The sequence below is a fragment of the Callithrix jacchus genome, chromosome 1 (assembly GCF_049354715.1).
Source record: "Callithrix jacchus isolate 240 chromosome 1, calJac240_pri, whole genome shotgun sequence".
In the NCBI taxonomy this organism is placed as follows: Eukaryota; Metazoa; Chordata; class Mammalia; order Primates; family Cebidae; genus Callithrix; species Callithrix jacchus.
In genome coordinates, this window is record NC_133502.1 from 115,089,892 (window position 1) to 115,110,737 (window position 20,846).

Consider the following 20,846-nt stretch of genomic DNA (forward strand, 5'->3'; position numbering starts at 1 on the left):
CAGTATGGGGTTTTTGTTATAGTGAAATAAACTATGGCATGAAGACAGAACATCATAAAAGTAGTAAGTGTTCTATTTATAAAGTCTGTATTCTATCACATGAGAAATGCTTGAGTCAATAATAAACCACAAAAGCATAATATAGAGTGATATGTAATGGACAGCAGATAATAAAAAATGCACACACACACACAAAGATTGGACAAAGTAAATGAAAACACTAATAATGTCGTTCAGGAGGAGGTATTCTAATTATTTTCTGACTGCTTCCCATCTTTTATACTTCCTTGAGTTTTTACAATTATGTTCTGGTTGAAAATGTTTTAGAGTACCCATTTTGCTGTTCCTTTTTTTTTTTTTTAATTTTTTAATCCTTGTTACAGATTTTCTCTTCTCTCCTACTGTGTTCTAGTTACATGTCATTGAAAGTGGTTTTAAATAACCATAGCTAAAACTGATTTTGAAAACAATCCTTATATTCTAAAAAAGAAGAGAGTCATAACAAAGTTCGTTCTTCTTGGCTCATCATCACTATTTTCTCTGTGTTGATTTCACGTTTCCCGCATGGTGTTCCCATTGGGTTGATGGTGTGTTCTACCTCTGTTTGGTTTTCTTGGAGTCAGGGAAGCTGGATTCCTACTAAACTCCACCATTATGTATATGGATAATCTTGTAGGAAAAAAATCATCTAACTTTACCATTTCTTGGTATGACACATGAAATACATTAATTTACAGGAATTCCAAAACTATGACACATGAAATAAATTAATTTGTAGAAATTGCTTCCAGTTTCAAGGTTTTCTAGCTTTATATACTATTTCCAAAAGAGGGAAGTTTAGGAAAGGCATATTATTTTCAATGCTAGTCCTAGAGAATGAATTTCTTCATCAGCAAATTCAACTTATTGGTGATCCTGGATCTGGTGGGAATATGGGAACTTGCCTATGTTCAAAAATATTAGGAAAGCAAAACAGGCTCTAACAATCCCACTAGATATCATAACCTGCAGCATCTCTGTGTAGCAATAGGAACTAGATGATTACTGGGAGCTGTGGGAAGCACTCAAATTTTTCTGTTATTGTTGAGATGGAGTCTCACTCTGCCGCCAGAGGCTTCAGTGCAGTGACACTATCAAAGCTAACTGCAGCCTCAACATCCCAGGCTCAATCTGTCTTCCCACCTCAGCATCCAAAGTAGCTAGGACCACAAGCACACACCACAGTGCCCAGATAACGTTTTTATTATTTATAGGTGGGGGGGGTCGCCCTACATTGCTCAGGATGTCTTCAACTCCAGGGCTCACGGATCATCCCACCTCAGCCTTACGAAGTGCTGGAATTGCGAGTATGAGCCATCATCACACTCAGATAAGTTTCTGTGTAATAATGACAAGTATGAAAATATGCCACCCTGAAGGCAGAGGTTGCAGCAAGCCAAAATTGTGCCACTGCACTCCAGCCTGGGTGACAAGAATGAAACTCTGCCTCAAAAAAAAAAAAATTTAAAAAGCCAAAGAAAAGACCACTGGATGCTACTATAGCATATTGTTTCTGGAGACCAAGTCAAGTAATGAAATTAACCTATTGAACTGTGGAAATTTTATTAAAATAATCAGTTAGAATCTGTTTTAGGATCCAGAACTACTTTTCTGAACCTTACCACTATAATGACTTGATATTCTGAAGAAAAAAAAATCTGAAAAGAAACATTCAATTAATTCTGTGAAAAATTAGAAAAAACTTGATTACAGTTAAATACAAGTAATTTCAGAGCTTTTGAAACACACACATTTATATATAATTTATATTTATATATAAATATTAGTATATATTTATATATGTAATTTATATATATATATAATTGGTCTCTCTTGTCAGTGAGGCTTTTAATTTATATATATATATATATATATATATATACATGAGACACTGGTCTCACTGACAAGAAAATCATGACTTTCCTACGTGACCCAATGTTAATTTTTCTATATTTGCCCACAAGATCCAAACTACAAAAAGGATATATGTCATCATCCTATGATACAAAGACTCAAGATCATATAGTAAAATCCTTTCTTGCTGGTCAGATTCTCAGACTCTGTCAATGCTAGCCAGCCAAAGGAAAGACATGAGGTAGAGAGAAGACTAAACTTAACCCCAACAAATGCTTGAGGCAAGTAAAAATCTTTATTCTCAGAGGGATCTAACAATACACATCACTCACTCCTGCTTCTCCATATCTCAGCCTAATAAAAGGAATGAGATGAATTGTCTGCCTTACTTTGCCATGGATATTGTCCAAAATTTAAGCCATGCTCTGAAGATGTGAAGAGAGGGAAGAGAATCCAAGTCAAGCATAAAACAAGGGTGTCTACTAAAAAGTCACCATATAGGCCAGACTAAGATCTGAATAATGAAAATCTCCATTTTTAATCCCAGGAGATACAACCGTCAATGTTATAGTCTACGAAAAGAAAGAAGTATCCAATATATAAAGATGGGGAAAAAGGCATTAGAACTTTCCAGTCACCATTATTTAGAGAGACATCCATTACTGCTGTAGCTAACCACCACTGTCATCTACCTGAAGCTGCCAATGCTGTACTTTGCAAAATGCATTTGTGCTCAAGTTGGTTTTGACAAGTGAAGAGTATGATCTTTTATTAAACTAATGCCAGGCACTGCAGAGGTCAAATTACCGTTCAACCCAGAAAGTCTATTTTCTAAATGGAAAGTAGAGAAGCTACGCATGCATATGTGTCAGAACAGAGGTACAGCTGATATTCTAGAATGTGTCTGCCAGCCTCGCTTGCTGTTTTCAAAGACTGTACATTCTCAGGATGCATTCACAACACAACATTTGCTCCTGGAATTTAGTGGATTATTATTTGTTACACAGCTTAAAAGGAGCCACAAAACACACAATGCTTTTTGCTTTTAAGAAGTTAGATTGTTTCTTCAAGTCTAACCAATGCACAGTATCTTTGAACCTAATGATAATATTTGGATGCCTTATTATGTTTAAGTTGCTAGTAACTCTGAAGACAAAGTGACAAGATCATTGTACATTTATGGCTATTAAATGTCGGGAAGAGAACCAACCAAGTCCAGCAAACTGCTTTCGTCTATCCTTAACAAACTGCTGTACTGAGGACAAAACCCTGCCTTTAGCACACTACATTAAGTAGTGCTAGACATTAATCAGGGAGAGCCACTGAAGTCCACTAGTAACATCTGCAGACAAATGGAATTTATGAGAAATTCTTAAAGGTTACGTAGAGAACTCAGGGTTGAGGCATATGACTGGCCAAGTGAGAATCACCCACAACAGATTCATAGAAAGGATCTCACACTGCAAAAGTGAAGAAACAAAATGAGGGTGCCATTTGTCTAATTTAATTCCAATTAGTAATCTGCTTCTGTGGACATCAAGAAAGTATGTCGCATGGGGAACGAAACTAACAGCATGTAACTAATTGGCTTTGTTTCTTTTAACTGATTAACATTTCCTTAAATAGAGAGTTTTGGTTTCAAAGGGCTATTTGTCATAACAATGTACTGAACATTTTTAAAGGGGAAGGTTAATATTCGTGATAAATGAGACAGGGAGAGAATGAGAGAACATGCAACAGGAACATGCAGGTAGCCCTGTCTTTAGGAATCTGCTGCCTCCATAAAAAGTGCCTGTAGAATTTAGAGAAGGTCAACTGAAGTCATCTCTGATTTTTCTTCTCTGTAAGTGACGGAGGAGAGCTCTGAAGGAAAGCTCAGCAACAGCGGCTTTGGGGTCCGGGGGGAAATGCAGCGCATAGCAGAAGAGTGAGGGATGGTTCTAAGGGTAATGCCTGGTCTGAAGATTTGGGGAAATGAGTTACCACCGGGCTTTACATTCCGTTCCAGCCACAGCACACCCTACTGCCACTCTGGCAGACATGGGGCATGATAGGTTCCTGTTGTGGATGATAGGTTCATTTTCACAGGGACACGGGTAGTGAAAGACAACCTGCCTAAGTCAATAGCACAACTATACCAACACATGACAACAGGGAGGGAGGTCCCAAAGGTGACGCGTCATCCTTGCTTAGGAAGGCAGAGCATGGCACAGATACCATCTGGGGTAGTTTCCACAGCAGAGGCTCTATATAAACCAGGGCCTTTGGGGACACTGAATCTGTCACATGAAATCTGAACAGGGTTACCTCTTGACATCTGTGGTCAAGATAGATCTCTAAAACAAAATACACTTTAACAAAATTGTTTGTGGTATTTCTTCTTAAATATAACTCCAAAACCAACCTGTTAGCATTAAAATTTGATTTAAGAAGCATTATACTTTAGTTGGGAATAAACAAATAACTGCTCCTTGAGTTCCATGCACTAGACTACATGTTTTCTATATCTCACACACGGTGTTTTCAAAGTCTTGCAAGATGTTATCATTACTCTTATCGATTTATAGAAAGCTTTATAGTAACATAGGTATTAGGAAGGGAGAGAGGGAAGGAAGGAAGAAAGAGAGGAAGGAAGAAAAAATATGTAAAGAAAACAAGGAGAAGTCACTGAGGCTAAGAGTTATGAACTTCTGATCTAACTGTGAAGCCCTAATGACCGCAGCAGCGACAGGCCATGTGGAACAGCCACTGCCATCGCACCAGCTGCAGGTGGGCTGCCTCGGGAACGCAGGACATAGGGGTCCCACCGCCACCACTGCTACTTCTGCAGCTGCTCCTGCCACCGCTGCTCCTGGGTCTGATCTCACAGCAGGGTTGAGACCAAGCCAAGGTGCTGTCACAGCCTGACCAAGTGTGCACACACTGGGGCAGCATGGAAATGCCAGCCACTTGCTGCCTCAGCCCCCTCTAGACTTTATGCACTGACAAGGGTGGAGGGGAAGCCAAGCAGGGAGCTGAGAGCAGCTCAGGACCTGAAGATGGCCCTTGCCATGAGCGGCCTGGGTGCCATGTCTGGCGGCGGGAGGCAGACAGGCTTTTGGGCAGAAGGGGATGGGTCCAGTGAGGCCCCACCTTCAGACCAGGGAGGGCCTGAAGTCTGAGTGCTGGGCTCTCAGCCCTGCAGATCAGAGTGGGAACTAGTGATGCCTTTTCTGGGCCCACCTATGGCTGCCTGTGGACCAACTGGCATGCACTTACTCATTTCTGGGGCCCATAAAATTCCAGGCTCTGCAAGAGCAAATAGATGATGGGACAACCAGCTGCAAAAAGGAGCTCCCCTCTCTGCTCTTAGCTGAACACTTGCTGGGGTGACCAGCTGCAAAGAGGAGCTGCCCTCTCTGATGATAACTGAACACTTGTTGGGAGGAACTGCTTAAAGGGGAGGAGCTGCCCTCTGTGCCAGGAGCTGAACACTCATCAGGACACCCTGGGATGGAGGGAAGCTGGCCACTACAGGTCTCCTTTGAGCTGTTCCACTGCTCAGTAACACTCCTCTTCATCTTGCTCACCCTCCACTTGTCTGCGTACCTCATTCTCCTTGGTTGCAGGACAAGCACTCAGGACCAGCTGAATGGTGAGGCTACAAGAGCTGCAACACAAACAGGGCTGAAACACTCCCCTTGCTTGCCACATTGCGGGTGAAGAGGAGAGAACTGTGGCCATTCGAGGAGCCCAGGCCTGGGAGCTACGCAAGCCAGCGCTGTGACTGACTCTTTGGGGCCCTATGGTTCCTGTTGTCTCCAAGTTTCCAGGTGCCACTGCATTCCCGAGTGCCAGCCAGGAAAGCTGCCTGTGATGTACCTGGTCCAGCCACTGTCTCATGGAGAATCAGCACGCATACTAGCACCTGGAACTGCCCACCCAGTAGCAGCAGCCAACATGTCTGACTGTGCACAGTGGCCAGACCCCACACTCGCTCACACATCCCTTGCCATTCCATGCCTGACTCGCAGTCTCCCTTGGAGGCATGGGATCCATGCCTGTAGCGTGAGCTGAGTGCGGCCTGCCAAGCCAAGTGGGCAGAACAAGCCCAAGGAGTCTGAGCAAAACTTGGGCAAAGGTGCCACTGGCCACAGAGGTTTCCAGCCAGGAAAACAACACCCCAAAGATCTCGTAACACTAATATTTTCACTGTGCCAAATTATAAGGTATTAAATTACAAAGACTCTGAACAGACAATATATCTCAATTTATTATATATTTTGAAATATCTTTTATGTAACGATAAAATGTATACTGAGTGTTTTCTCAAGGGATTGGAAAGTACTTTGGGCTGTACTACAGCAATTATGTTTCACTAGTTAGGCGAGAAATTTCACCCAGAATATGCTGTGTATAAAAGTTCTGTTGAAGTATAATATCATCCCAGGATCCAACTGAAATCTGAGATAAAGTAACTGATTAAGATGTCCGACCAACAGACAAAGATCGATGTCAGAAACTTCATAAACAAATCACCCAAATTCCAAGTTTAGCACGGTAGGCTACTTTAGTATTATTTTACTTATATATTCAATTTGCTCATGATTTTTCTTTCTTTTTCTTTTTTTTTTTTTTTTTTTTTTTTTTGAGGTGAAGTCTCACTCTGTCACCAGGCTGGAGTTCAGTTGTGCGATCTCAGCTCACTGCAACCTCCGCCTCCCAGCTTCAAGCAATACTCCTGCCTCAGCCTCCCAAGTATCTGAAATTACAGGTGCCCACCACCACACCCAGCTAATAGTTGTATTTTTAGTAGAGATGGAGTTTCACCATGTTGGCCAGGATGGTCTCGATCTCCTGACATGGTGATCCAGCTGCCTCGGCCTCCCAAAGTGCTGGGGTTACAGGCGTGAGCCACCACGCCCAGCCTGCTCATGATTTAAAAAGGCAAATACCTCAATGGAGTTCTTGACATTGGTTACCCCTCTTCCCTTTCCAGACACTTCAATGACCTATTCCTATGCATGTCTATACCATTAATTTTATTTAGGCCTCAACTTCCAATTCCTTTAGAATGACTACTAATGCATTTCCCATTTGGTAGATAGATATCTATGCCTCTGTATAACTACCAATATTTAATTTGACAAAGGGCTGATAGGTACACTGACAGACAGGAACAGAAGAAGTGAGGGAAGAAGAAAGGGAAGGAAGAAATGAAGAAAGGAAGAAAAGACTTAATTTGGTAAAAAGATTATATCCCACTTTGAACTTTTCTCAATGTTAGGTTCTTATTTCTAACTTGAGATGCCTTCCAGCATCTCAAAATTGTAGTGTTGAAAACATACCATGCCATTTGCCTTCCCAGTTCTTCTCCTCTTACTGAGTGTTCATTTCTCTTTGTGGCATATTCATCCTCCCATATACCCCACCCAACAGTCTCAGCTCCTCTTCTGCCTTCTACTTTGCCCTCACCACCAATCAATTAAGTTCTACTCATCTATCACTAATATTTCTTGGCCCTCGTTTTACATACCTCAAAAACAATGATCATGGTTCTCTTTTAAACTGGACATTAGAATCACCTGGGAGTCCTAAAAGAAAAACAAAAACTACAGGTGCCTAAATCCCACCCTAGATCGATTAAAACAGAAAACAGTGCATGGGACTGGGTAATTAATTTCCAGAAAACTCCAACATTCAGTTAGCATGGAGAATTACTGAATGATGCCATGATATCTCACTTCAAGTGTTTTTCTCGATAATTGATATCACCCTTTACTATGGATGCTTCTTTTGTTTTTCCCTTTTCATTCTTTGGGTTTTGTTTCCTAGTGAATCTGTGACGATAGCTTTCTTCCACTCAAAAAATAAATAAACCTTAATAGCTTACTGTTGCAAACTAACACCAGAAATTCTGTGCAGATTTTAAGATCTTTCAGAGCTGCTGTCAATCTATTTTCCCAAATGTATTTCCACCATTGCCCATCAAGAACCTAAAATTTTCCCATCTTGATGCCTCAGTACAAGCTGTTCCCTTACATAAAATGCCTTCTTTCCCACTTTTCAATTTACAGAATTTGCCCACATTTTTCAATTCTAAATTAAATCCCTGGAAGCCTTCTTTGATCTTTTCCATCTAGATGAAATCTACCATCCTTTCAACTCCCTATCACACTTTCTGTATCTCTGAAGAATCACAACAGTCTATGGTCATCTATGAAGTCTTATAACTTCCAACCATACCCAGCACATAGGTTCAGTGCACACATGAGCTTAACAAAGGCTCTCCACAGTGCTATCCCTAATCCTTCACTATACATTTCTGAGTATTTAGGATGAATAATAATATTGTACATGTGATTTTTGCACCTCTATTAAAAGTACATTTACTTATAGCTTGGCAAATTTGTTATGGAATACAAATTCTATGTGACATACATTTCCACTGCAATACACTGACAAGACAGAGTGGGAGATAAATAGATCCATACCATGCCCTAAGCTGGCAAAATGTAACACAGCCAGATGACAGATTCATGTGTGTCACTACAGGACTGAAGTTTAGAGGAAGCATAATATAAAGCAATGAGTCTTTTCTCTTTTATGAATATCATTCCAACTCATTGTCATCACAGAAGGAAACTCTATCTCAAAAAAAAGTAAAGATTACATTTTAATTTATTATTAAACATTTAGGTTGTTTCTGATATTTCAATCAGAAAAAGTCTTCAAAATTTTTCTTTTTTTTTTTTGAGATAGTCTTGCTCTGTCACCCAGGCTGGAGTGCAGTGGCATGATCTCAGCTCACTGCAACCTCTGCCTCCCAGGTTCAAGCGATTCTCCTACCTCAGCCTCCAGAATAGCTGGGACTACAGGGGTGTACCACCACAGTTGGCTAATTTTTGTATTTTTAGTAGAGATGGAGCTTCACTATGTTAGTCAGGGTAATCTCGAACTCCTGACCCCCTCGGCCTCTCAAAATGTTGGAATTACAGGCTTGAGTCACCATGCCTGGCCCTGAGTCACCATGCCTGGCCCTAAATTTTTCTTGTAATCATATCCTTGCACATATATGTAATTCCTATATGTAAATTATTTTTATATGTAAAATTGCCAAATCCAAAAAAATATATTTTAACAAATTATATTTTTAAAATAATGCATCTATTCACAGCAGCAATATATCAGAATGTCTGATTACCTAAACAGCTGCTAAAACTACAACTTAATACTTTATCAATGGCCATATTTTTATCCATTGTCCAAAATAATTAATTGCAAACATTTGCCACAATGTTTAATACATGCTAAGCAACCAGTAAATGTTCACACACCATTAGCACAGCTGACCAACCTTCTAGCTCTAGCACCACCCCTGTTCCTCCATCCCAACTGCCACCATGGGACTTCCCTGCCAGTTTGCCTTCAATATCTCTCATCTCACCTGGAATTATTTCACATTCCAGAACAGCATGCAATCCCAGTTTCTGCTATTCACAACACAGGCACGTGTATTACAGTAGGACAATTCACATGCATGGATACAACAGCATGGGTCAGAGCAGCAACGTGGAAATGGTATGTGCCAATGTTTGAAGGAAATGTGTTCTATTTCAAGGTATAATAATACCTGGATCATAAACGTGTTTTATCGCAGGGAAAACTGTACGATCTCACCATCATAACTTTTGATTTAACTAAGAGTCACGGGGTACTATGACAAAAACAATCACCTTCTGTGTGCCCGGGCAATAAACTACTGATGTGCTTAGTTAGGCTGGCCATCTGTTTTGGTGTAAGACACTCACAATAAACAGTGGCTTAGTGACATAAATTTCAGGACGATGGTGTAAGTGGTCTTGAATCACTCGTAGACACAATCTGTGAAGTCATTCTTACCATTCCTTATGCCATATTCATGCAATCTTAATGAAAGCATGTTATCAGCAACACCATTTAGACATTCACTCAACATCTTCCACATTAAGCCTCCGCGTTTGCTTACTACCTATTTATTCATTCAAAATACTCAAACTGTGCATCCGTTTTCTTCAATAGAATGATAAAGGCCCTTATACTGAAACAGATGAGAAAGTTCTGCATTACATACAATCTCTCAGGCTCATTCAGCAGAGATGTAGGCAAATGACACAATATTTATCAGCTTTTTTCATATTTCCTCTAAGTGGTAATATACTCAGGAAGCCATTTAATATAGACACTCTATTTGACCAAAATGAAGCTCTACCAATGCTTTAGCATCTTTTTGTAGAGTTAGTTTAAAGCAGATTCATTTATATCATTCACTGCTAATTTACCCATTAATCATAACTTATCACATCAGATGTGCTGACCATCATTAAAAATAATCATTTATTTTCTATTCTAACCTGCTGTTTATCAGCAAATTGGATCACACAGGAAACGTAATTGGCTAATTTGAAAAGGAACGTGAGAGTGGATATATCTGAAGTGGGAAAGAAAGAGAAAAAGAAATAATGAACAATGCCATCTCTCCCAATTTTACACTACCAAACTCCAGAATATCCTGCTACTTCTAGAAAACATTTCTAGTGCATCAACTACATGAATTTTTAAAAGGACCTAGAGTGATGAACTGTACTAGCTTCACTTTAGAAACCAGTAGCAAACCAGTTCCACAAAGAGAAGATCTACTGGTGTCACTGTATGAGCTGAAAGGCTTTCAGCCAGTATGAATTTTTATAACTCTTGCCTTTCAACCAAAGTGAAGTGTTATCACAACTGACAAAAACATAGACCATTTCTTTTAAGATAGATCCATCTTACAGGAACAACCAGACCACAACTTTTCATCTATCAATTGCACACTGGTTAAGTTGGCAAGACACTTTGGGAAATGAAAGTACCTACTTTCCACAAAGTAGCTACAACACAGAACGGAGGTATGTGTGCACACATGCAGACACTTTCAATGGGTAATTAAAAACTGATTTAAAATGATGTTCAATTGTATTTACTGGAGAAATGTAGAAGTGTATTATAAGAAATCTTTGCAGACCATAAAAAGCATTTGTATAGATCCACAGTTCTGATACATTACAATAATGTTTTGTGTATCACAGAACGCAATGGAAAGTGAGCTGCCTACATTCTTATTACAAACATGCCATTAATTATAAAGTTTTATAATAAATATATTTCTTAAAGAAAGACTGTAATATTATCTTCTAAATATTATGACTTAAAATATTAGATGATTCCAATGATAAGATGCTTAAATATTTGGCTATTTAAAAATATTTTTTTGGTATGGAATATTTTACTTAAAGGGCTATTTCTTTTAATGTTTTAACTGTTTTTTGTTGTTGTTGTTGAGACAGGGTCTCACTCAGTTGCCCAGGCTGGACTGCAGCTGCACAATCTTGGCTCACTGCAGCCTCAACCTCGTGGGCCCAAGCCATCTTCCCATCTCGACCTCCTGAGTAGTTAGGACTGCAGGAGCATGCCACAACACCATGCTATTTTTAAAATTTTTTGTAAAGATGGGGTCTCGCTGTGCTGCCCAGACTGGCCTCAAATTCCTGGGCTCAAGTGATTCTCCTGCCTGAGCCTCTCAAAGTGCTGGGATTACAGGCATGAGCCACCACACTCAGCTAGGGCTATTTATTAATAAGAATGTGGACACACGACGGATAAACATTGGAAAAGATAAAAGGTAAACTAAAAACAAAGTGGACTTGCTTATACAACACCAGTGTTGTTTTTGAATGAAACAATGACTTAAAAAACACACTTGAAAATGCCCAGCATGATTCCTATTTAGACCAATGCCCTGCCAGAGAATATATTCTAAGTTTATAAGGTTCAAGGTCGTTTTATTTTGTGCAATACCTAACATGTTATAGGCATTCGATACCTTTTAAAGCAAGTACAATTATTCTTGGTCCTATAGAAATTTTAGGTATGTGTCTATGTCCCTTCCAGATACTTTTCACTAAATTTAGCATTTTCTTTAATCCATTTCTCTGTAGACCCAAAGCTGTAATCGGAAAAATATTTGGCGATGATTTGCAGGCTTCCAAATGTTCTCATCCAATATTAGGTGACCATTAAAACCAAGAACATTTTGTAGGATATTAAAATTCTTATTTTCTGGTATACTTCCAATTGAGCACATGTAGCCAGCAACCAAATGGTATTTATTTTACATATTAGGTCCATTTTTTTCTATAAAAATATCCAAATTCCCTTTTAGAGTCAAAGAGAAAAAATCTATCTTCATGTATACAAGTCAGTTATGAGAAAAGCTCTGTGCAGATGTCTCCCTAAGTTTAATTCTTGCTAACCGTGATGGATCTCTGCATTTTCAGGCAGGGGCCCCGCCCATTCACAAATTCTACTAAGTGAGCTATTTGGAGTTACAAAAGATGGAAAGCATGACAACTGTTCTGTGCTCGGGCTGTGAAGGCATGTACAAGCAAGCAGTGGTAATAATAGATGATCACCCAAGGCCACGAACTAACCCTGTCCACACAAAGACCTCAAGTTGATGTTAATTGGAACCTGGCACACGGATGGAGGCTAGGGTACAATGCCTTGGTTTGTAGATGGAAAGAAACCTGTAAAGAACTGTAATAAATGAGCTCTAGATGGAACACAGTGTAATGCAATCATGTAGTTCTTTTGCTTTTTTTCTTCCTAGCTACATCTCTGTAAAATAAGTCTATCAACATTTCCATGACAGCATTTTAAATCTGAGGAGGAAAATGTTTCATTCTTGCCTTCTGTGAACTAAAACACATACGCAATACAAATTTAGAAAATCAACACAAGGGCCTCTTTTTCTCCCTTCCTCACTGAAATCTGTTGTTTTGGCCCATCTTTTTGTTACCATTTTCTGAATGGCATTAAATTTATGAACATCAACAATATGCATTTCACCTCTCCTGGTAACAGAACTTGGATAACATTTGGCCCTATAGACACAAGGTAACACTACACGAATATTCTTGAAACACTTTTCAGTTGGATTACTTTTCAAATATCAAGTCCCTAATTTGTATCCTCAGGCAGTGCAGACCCTGGTAGCAGCTCATTTCAGTACAGATTATGCATGCTTTTCTAGAGAAACACATTATCTGAGCCCCAGGAATATGGGAGGCTTTCCAAAGAAGCACAGACAGTAAGGACCTTTATTTGCCAACTAACTTTTTCCCCTATTCTCTAATTTACTGCTCAGGGTATTGGGTAAGAAAACAAAGGATTTTCCCACACAGAAATAACCTTTTTGCAAAACCTGCAAATGAGATTTTAATGATACTATTTACCGATATAGAATGTGTGCCGAAATAAACTTAAACACTTCTGGCTATGGATTTTTCTTTTTTCTTTTTACTCTTTTTCCCCTAATTTAACTGTTGCAGGCAACATCATAGCAATTTAAGTTGGTTTTGTGACAAATTATTAGGACACTTATTTTAGAAGGAAAATCAACCAATAATTACTGCCCTGGCACACGGCTATTGTTCACAGCATAAACAGAAGCTGTGGCTGACAGCTGATGGGCCCAGCCCCCTGCTATCCTTAGAACACATTTGCAGATAACCAAGGCCTCTTGCCAGACTAAGGCATGCTGTAGCAATGTTTTTCATCCAACAAGGCTGCACTGACCAGGTTATGCTGCATACAACAGAATGACACCATTTTAGGACCTCCTCCCAGATTGGACCTAGCTTTAAATGCTAAAAATACTGTTATAAATACTAAGGATTCCATTTGCATAATAACATTGGCCTTCTTGCACCACTCTAAAATACTAATCCCAAGTACTTGAGTTTTAGATACAAGACCCAGAGTGTTTTTGTTAGTGTCCACAGATCATGATAAAAAGAAGAAAATGCTTTCTTGTATTTGAGTAACAGAAGCGTTTGGGAATGTAGACCACTTCACACATGTGAGATTCTGGATGAACTTAATCTTAGAGAATTAGAAAAGGGGTCTGCAGGTTATCGTGAGACAAGCCTTTACTCCATTCCAAATGTAAACATAAAGCCTCTGGGATCTCAAAAGTTGAGTGATATCTGCTAATTTTTTTCCTTCATCTTTATATAACCTAATCATAGTCACGAATTTAATGAAAGGAAAGGTGCTTTAAAGCTCTATGTAGCACCTTTGTTCAATTTTACTGTCTGAAGTTTTTTGGTAACCTAGAGAGAGTAAAAGCTTTTTGAGATGGATCTAAAAATGCCATGAAAGTAGATCTCCATTCAGGGCTGTTGTTTCAGAGGGAAAAAGACAAAAGAGAAATCTAAAGGGATAGGCTGCTGTTAATAATTAAATATCTATTAGTTACTTCAATTTGATACATAAATGGCCTCTGGAGGCTGCCAGACCATCTTTCTAAGTCAAAGTAAACTATAGAGAAAAACAAAAACAGTGTTTATAAATTGCAAAGCAACACAGTTATACTTGTGCTTAGATTGGATTACATAAAAAGCATCTGATAATACAGCCATTATTTTTGTTTAAGTCAGTATAAAGGGTTTGCCATCCTTCACTACCCATCTCATGTTCCAGTCAAACAGCTTCCACCAGTGGTCCTGAACCCTCTAGTATATTTCCACACAGTACTTTCCCTTAAGGACCCCCAGTCGGTTCTGTATTATGCCTTTCTCCTTTCCTATACTAAATGGCTAAGCTTTGCCTGAGAAATCACAGCACTGTAAGGGCTGCTACCATTGCAAATTCATCATCTACAGGCTCAACCGGACCCCTGTGTCACCTATCAATCAACCCCCCCCACTTCATTACTCTCCAGCAGTCCACACTGCACTGACCTCTCACCTCCAAGAGATTGATACTTTTGCCTCCTATGTCAACAGATAAAATAATGCCATCAAGCATGAACTTGATGGCAAATCACATCCTATTCACTGTATGCAAATTTCTAACTTAGAAACCGTTTTTCCCTTTAATTTATATTATTCAAGACCAACTGCTACACTTGTGCTCTTGATCCACCTCTTTGCCATGCCCTAGGAACCTTGCTGCATCAATTGTCCCATCTCTCTAATCAGCACCTTCACTCTCTTCCTCTTAATAGCTATTTCCCCTTGGAACAGGGCCTTTCACTGCTAACATTTTTTGGGTCAGAATATTCTTTTTTTTTTCTTTTTTTTTTTTTTGAGACAGAGTTTGGCTCTTGTTACCCAGGCTGGAGTGCAATGGCGCAATCTTGGCTCACCACAACCTCCGCCTCCTGGGTTCAGGCAGTTCTCCTGCCTCAGCCTCCCGAGTAGCTGGGATTACAGGCACGTGCCACCAAGCCCAGCTAATTTTTTTTTTTTTTTTTTTTTTTTTAGTAGAGATGGGGTTTCACCATGTTGACCAGGATGGTCTCGATCTCTTGACCTCGTGGTCCACCCGCCTCGGACTCCCAAAGTGCTGGTATTACAGGCGTGAGTCACCACGCCCGGCCTGGGTCAGACTATTCTTGTTGTAGAGCCTGTCCTGTGCATTGCAAGAGATTGTGCAACACCCCTGGCTTCTACCCAGCACATGACACTAAACATCCAACCCACTAGTTGTGAGGATCTAACATTATCAAATATCTCCTGAGAAGATATCCTAAGTTTTTGCACCAAAAGTACTGAAGATATCCCAAGAAGCCCCAGGACTGTTGGTCACCCCAGCTCAGATGCCTCCAAACATACTCAATTACCCCTTACTTTGTACTGCTCTGTTCCATTTAAATATTTCAATTACTGTAAATTTCACCTAGCTTATAATTGTTTGTTCATCCTCTTTCTCTTCTGCTAGACTGTGAGCCAACAAAAGGCATAAGACGCAGTGGTCACTCCTCTGGTATTATAACCCTCACCAAGAACCATGCTTCAAGTAATGTTTATTAAATAAACAGTGAGTTCATAAGATTCAAGCATATACCCTGTATATATGAGCATATTTGCTTAAAGCCAAAATACAAAAAAAAGAAATACTTTTGAATTAGGCACCTACTTATGCTTTTATTGAGAAAGTTATCTAATCATTACATATTCTATACATGTAAGCCAGTATAAAAAAAAGATATATAGAAAGATTATATTCTCTCTGTCAAAATCAAACTGTCAGAAATTTAAATGTATTTTCAATTATTCATAAGCACTAAGGGTTATAATGAAGAAGTACCTAATTTAAACAACAAATCATCATCTTTGGTAAAAAAATAAACTTAATATATGACTACAGTAATTTGTTTCCCTTCCTATATACTTTATCCTTGGATTTTAGCCATCAGGAAGCTAATATTGTTAATGGTCTGGTAAGACCATTAACTTGCCAGAACTGTACTAGCTTCTCAAGCTGACCCTAATATGTGGTTTTAATAGTTCTTTTTTTCTGTTAGATTTTCCCTCTAGTATCTTCATCAATCTTTTAGTGAGGTGTTTTTTTTTTTTTTTAAGAAAAACAGTTTCACATACTAACATATAGGACAATAGAAATTCATTCAAGATTCCTAAACATAACTTGTAAATGTAATTGGAATTAGATTAGTAACAAGGAATCAATGATTTTAAAAAATTAAATTGTTTAAAAAAAAACAGTAAGGAAAGATGAGAGGATATTCTTCACAAAGTAGCAATCCAGCCTAGTTGACCAAGTACTCAACTCTCTGGTTATCCAAAAAGACAGGGAAGGTTTTCTACAGAAGCAGGCTTCACATGCGATGTTTCTCTAAAGCACCTAAATAATCAACAAATACAACTTTTGCTTTCCTTCCCTGGCTCTTCGGGGAAATGTATTTTATAACTGTAAGTAGAATTCATAGTTTAATGGCAGAAAGGTTGAAGTGTCTTGTTTTTTGGCCAGAATTTATTGTAATTTATGGGATAAAAACAGCAAAACTGCAACAACATAATTTGTTTTTAAAGTCACAGTGGTCCTTCACCCCTGAACTATAAAAAGCACTTTCTGGAAATAGTGTGCCTCATTTTACTAACTTTAGAACTCTAACTTCTGAATTTTAATTTTAACAATATGAATATGAACACATGTACAGAAAAACATAAAGGAGATTGAAAAGCTTTGAAAAAGTCAGTAATAAATGAGAAAATATATTTCAATCACCACCACAGCTCCTGGAAATGCCACATACATGAACTTTTTCACAATCTTTGCATTGTTTATATTACCTGGAGCATGATCCTCCCAACCACTCCCACCTCCTTGAATATTTTTTTCTTAATATCTCCTTCACCCTTTTCTTTTTATTACTATATCTTTGGCAAGACTTGCTTATTCTTACTTCTGGTCTTCCAAAACTCACCCAAACCATTTACTAGACAGTGCTAGCCAAGAAACATACAGGAGCAATCATGCCATGGCACCGGGCAAGAGTCTTCCATGGTTTCCTACTATTGCCTATATAGTGCAGAGCAGAAAGTTCTGTTGAAAGAATTCACTAAACCTAGCAGACAAGACCTTTTACACCTCTAATTTACCTGAGATACCATCAACTCTCACTACTCACAAACAAATCAGACTCATAGCCTTTTATTAAAAAAATATATTTTTTAACATTTTTATTTTAAAATACTGCCCAACAGCCACCCACAATAGAATCACCTTTTGTTACTTGTTAAAGATGCATAGTCTCTGAGTCTAGATCCTGAATCAGAATGACAGAGTAAGGCCTGGGAATTTGTGACACTAATGTCTCCTCCAGATGATCTTTTAGCATACTAAAATTTTAGAATCTTTTTGTGTATTTGTTAAGACTATTCCATTATTCAAAAATATTTTCACCAAAATATCTGCTTCATGAAAGCTGACTCCACTTTCAGAGCCATTTCAAATGCCTTTTCCTGGGTGAAATCTTTTCTGATCCCCAATCAAATATGATACCTAAGGGCTCTGAATTCGTGTATCACTGTTTGGTCTCTCTCATGGCCACAGTAGATTCACCTTGACTTAGAAAGCATCTGTTTTAGAGCCCTTTTCTTACGTAAGTGCCACACATCACACTAGCATGGTCAAATGGGTTATACGATTTGTAATAGTGACATATTTCACTCCCAATCACTTGAAGGCCACTCTTACCTACTCTTATCTAACACACAGTGGTGTTAGAAAGCTACAGGCAACTGTAGTTTCAGCCACTCCAGAGGCTGAGGCAGGAGAATCGCTTGAATCCGGGAGGCGGAGGTTGCAGTGAACCGAGATCATGTCACTGCATTCCAGCCTGGTGACATAGCGAGACTCTCAAAAAAAAAAAAGAAAAAGGAAAAAGAAAAAAAAGCTATAGGCAATTTTGCAGGATCCAGCTAGGGAAGCTGAATTGAAACATATTTATTTTGGATTTAGCAGAATATTTTTATGTAGTTCACAGTTAAATTATTACTGGCCTTCTGGTATAGGAAAGGGTTCTGGGACTACTCCTACTGCTCACTTTATTAACTCATCCAGTTCCTTAGATGAGGATGTCAGTGACAAACTAGCTGATATGTATCATAAATTCAAAGAGTATTACAATTTGTCACTGTATAAGAAAACTGGAATGCCCTGAAATCACATAGCTATACATCACAGAAATTATCACATTACCAGTAAGAAGTCATATCGCTGACTGGAAGTTTATGAATTATTAAAGAAATACAAACTTAATAATTGCCAATCTGACTGGCATGAGATGGTATCTCATTGTGATTTTCATTTGCACTTTTCTAATGATCAGTGATGTAGAGCTTTCCTTTTATATGTTTCTTGGCCAAATGTATATCTTCATTTGAGAAGTGTCTGTTCATGTCTTTTGTCCACCTTTTTAGTTTTATTTTTTTGAGACTGAGTTTCATTCTTGTTGCCCAAGCTGGAGAGCAATGGTGCAATCTCAGCTCACTGCAACCTCCACCTCCTGGGCTCCAGCGATTCTTCCTGCCTCAGCCTCCCGAGTGGCTGAGATTCATATAGGCACCTGCCACCATATCCAGATATTTTTTTGTATTTTTAGTAAACGAGGGTTTCACCATGTTGGCCAGGCTGGTCTCAAACTCCTGACCTCAGGCAATCCCTCCGCCTCACCTCCCAAAGTGCTGGGATTACAGGTGAGCCACCACACCTGGCCTTCCCACTTTTTAATGGTGTTTTTTTTTTTCTTGTAAATTTGTTTAATTTCCTTGTAGATTCTGGATATTAGACATTTACCAGATTAACAAATTGAAAAAAATTTCCCCCATTCTGTAGGCTCTCTGTTTACTCTGATGATGGTTTCTTTGTTGGGTTCTTTTGTTTAATTAGGTCCCATTTGTCAACTTTTGCTTTTGTTAGAATTGCTTTTGGTGTAGTCATTATTAAATCTTTCCCTATGCCTATGTCCTGAATGGTACTGTGGAAAGCATACATTTTACTAAGTTTCATATCCCGTGCAAAAATTGGCACATGGGGTTTTTTAAAGGTACACAGTGGTCTCTCACTAAAAATCTAAGTAAACTGACTTATTTAAATGATCATAACCATTTAGATTTCATTTCAAATTATTTCTTACAGTAATGTTTTATATCCTTTTGTAATGCTTCCTAATACATTATCAATTTTTTTTTCTGAATTTAACAAATTTATTTCTGCTTGGCCAAAAATCTTAGTAGCAAAATATTGTTTGTCTTTTTAATTAATGATGTATACAGAATATGTTTTCTTCTTTCATCTCTCCTGTAAATAACTGAATTGAGAATAATGCAGAAAATGTAGAAGTTAAACTGATTCTTTTCAGCTTATTTCGGACCTATCATGTTACCTAATTACAACAATAGTGTATACCTACAGATAATATGCATAATAGATTTTATGGAAATTAAAGAAGCTCTATAAAGGACTGATGTTTTCTTAAGCCTGTTATTTTGAAAGTTCATATGTATATAACAATTTAATTTTTAAAATCCTTACTACCAGTTGCAATAAAAGTCCAATAGCTGGTAAATTACCAAGTGCTATATGTGAACCTGTGTGGGCCCCCTCAGCAGAACTCACATTGTGTCCTATGAGATTGTTCAGACCTTTCCCATTAAGGCAATTTTTTCCCACAAAGAACGTATTGAGAGCTTCAGTGAGAAGTTTTTAATAAGTTAACTATCAAGAAAGTTATTTTTCTATTAGAATCAGTAGCCAGTGCATCTATTTTTAAAAAATAATTTCAGTATTTCCTACAAGAGAACTAGATTCTCTCATATGTATCCTCAGAGATCCACAAAATATTATGAATTTGACCCCACAATTACTTTCGTGATTTTGTGCAGCATTCAGATAAAAGTACATTAGGAGAAAAAAAAGGTGATGACAAGTCAGAAATTCTCCTTTTCTTTTTGTATCTAGATGGAACCACTACACTAGTTAGAAAGGATTCGGTGGTATCTATGGCTACCGCTGTACAATATTTATTAAAGAAGGCTGGAATGCTACATGTCCTTAATACTGAATCCCTGGTATATGAAATGACCAACATAAATAAATAAAATTACAATTCATATCTCTACAATTAACTAAAATGTTAATTAGGCTCCACAATCCAGCTTTAATGTCGATTTTTCCATAGTGTCTGCTCTAATTGTTTGTAATTATTTTTTGCTGCAGGCCCTTTGCTCCATCTTTGGGAAGCCTTGAACTTATCCTCATCTTTCAGCAATTTCAAAAGAAGTAACTGGAATAAAAAGTGACAAAATCAAGAAGGACACTGTGCCATTCCTTTGAAGCAGAACATGTCTGAATGAGATGGGCATGATAATTATGCCTCTCAGATGCATATCCACATTTTTACTAGCCATGGTCCTTGAGGATTTGGAGAAATTTTAAAAGTGAATTTCTTCAAGCAAATGCTCAAACATTTTGGCTGCAAGAATCTTAGGAGACTGTGTTGGCCAGATGGTGGCTTCCATGCCAGAGAAGTCATGAAATGTTCCAGCTCAAAACTGATTTAAGACAGGGCAACAATTACATATTTT

The 20,846-nt window shown here is 38.4% G+C and overlaps 1 protein-coding gene across 50 annotated transcripts in view; it reads right to left on the reverse strand.

The window, feature by feature from the left end:
• PTPRD (protein tyrosine phosphatase receptor type D) overlaps positions 1-20,846 on the reverse strand; it is a 2,336,513-nt gene that overhangs the window by 325,359 nt on the left and 1,990,308 nt on the right. The gene's annotated exons all lie outside the window — the stretch shown is intronic.